This window comes from Parasteatoda tepidariorum, chromosome 10, assembly GCF_043381705.1.
Source record: "Parasteatoda tepidariorum isolate YZ-2023 chromosome 10, CAS_Ptep_4.0, whole genome shotgun sequence".
NCBI lineage: Eukaryota > Metazoa > Arthropoda > Arachnida > Araneae > Theridiidae > Parasteatoda > Parasteatoda tepidariorum.
In genome coordinates, this window is record NC_092213.1 from 35,390,095 (window position 1) to 35,392,412 (window position 2,318).

The following is a 2,318-nucleotide window of genomic DNA, read 5'->3' on the forward strand; positions in this document are numbered from 1 at the left end:
ATGAGCTTTGTAGCTTCAGGCACTGAAAGAAAGGCAAAACTGTAGATGAGAAAATTTCAACATTTAACTGCAACATAACTTTTAACAGTTATAACTAACACACATATATAAAAACTATATTTTCATAATACAATACTTAATATAATTGGGGTGTAAAACCTGCAGCCCTCAAGTGATTAATGCGCAGACCCTAACTAGCAGTAAAAAAATTAACCATTAAAAACAGGGTTGCCACTCAAATCTGACTAAAACATTCCAAGTGATTTTCCTATACACAATATATTGAGAGGAAACACACAATTACTGTGGTCTTGTGTGAGCTATATTAGGATAACTATACTAGCTTTAAGAAAACTTAGAGAAATTAGAAACATCTCAACATACATATAACAAATAACACTATAAAAATGAGATAGCAAAGCTGAACAATACCCCATAGATTGCTTTTGAAAGGTAGGTATTTTTTTAAAAAACAAAAATAAGAAATACAGTTACCTGCATCTTCCCATTTTGTAAGTATAAATTAAAAATTATCTGCATATTTTCTGCTATTTCAGATGATTTTTAAATTACCTTATTTTCCAGTTTTTCCCCATTCTCCCCATAGAGTAGCAACCATGAAAAAGTTATATAAATTTTTTTATAACGATTTTTAAAACTAATTTCAATAAAATTAGAAAAAAATTGAATTATTTGATTAAAGTCTTTCAAAATGTAGAGGTACTTATTTAAAGTTTAAAAACTAAAAGTTTTCCACATTTTTAAGCAAATTTTTATTTGTGGTCTTTTTTTCCTTCAAAAAGGTTGTGCAACCATATAATATAGAGTACATTTACGTTATTAAAAAACAAGGTGCAATTATGATAACAATTTGCGTAAATTAAAAGGAGAGAAAGATCTTTTAAATATAATAAATTTTTTTTCAATTAAATTTATTTACAACAAATATTTTTCAAAATAATTCTCCATACATTACAACTTGCTACAATTTTCCCCTACTAAGCATTTCTAACTCATAGTTTAGGAAAACAAGTTTGTATAGCAGTAAAGCAATCAGCTAAAGTTTAGAAAGGATCAGAATACTCAAAGGAAGGCAAAGGGTTTAAACTACTTTATTCTTTCTCTTTAATTTGAAGTTTGTAATTTTACATTTGCAAATTCTTCATGCGACTTCGTAAATTTTAAATAAACTTTGAATTATGACTAAACACATGTTTTTACATTAAATTGTTACATTTCCAAACATCAGTAACATAATTTAGGAACATAAGTAAGTAAATTGCTTCACTCAATAAAATAATTATTAAATTTCCTAAAATGGAATTAGACTGTTGCATAACTCAAATATCTACTATACTCAGATATATTCTTTCTCTTTGATTTAAAGTTTTTAATTCTACATTAGTAAATTCCTCACATGGTTTCATAAATTTTAAATAAACTATGTATTGAGAAAAAAAAGCAATTTTTAGTAGTTTAACTTTGTGTAACTTTGAATTATATATATGTTGTTACATTAAATTGTTATATTAATCATATAATTTAAGAATCTAAGTATGTAAATTGCTCAACTTAATATAATAGTAATTATCAAATTTCCAAAAGTAGAATTGAAACAATGTACACAATAAATACTTACTATAACTGTTAATTATATCATTCTAACAATAATATTTGGCACTGAGTCTAAGTAAGCTGCAAGAGGCAGACTCTGACATCAAATAAAGCTGGGAGTTAGTTAGCTAATTAATATTAAATTAGGATATATATTAAATCTAAGTGCAAATGACAGCTTATACATCTAAAACTTCATAAAATTCGAAAACTCATGAGTCAAAAATCAACGATTTTCTTCAAAGAATAGTAAGAAAAAAACAAAATATACTCAACTACATTTCTAGTCACAAACTAAACAAGTTTGAAAGAGTTTCAAATATTTTTTTAAAAATAAAAACCTATTTACATATTGGAAAAAAAGTAAATAAGTAGTCAATAAGAAATAATTTAAATACATCTAAAGACAACTCAAAAGTTTTTCTTTCATGTTCAAAAATATTTAGATCTTACAAAAATATTTTGATTTCCTTTTGTTGAATTTTTTTTAACTAGAACGAACTCATTAAGTTTATACATCATTTAAAAAGATAAATATTTATTCTTATTTAGAAAAGACTTTAAGAACCGTAAGTTTTAAAAAATCAAAATCAGCTCTGTGTAGAATGTGAGCAGTCAAAGTAGTCGTACAATTTAAAATTTTTCACATACACTCAAAAGCGGAGGAAATACTGTATAGCAGCATTACAGGCATCTTAGGTGAC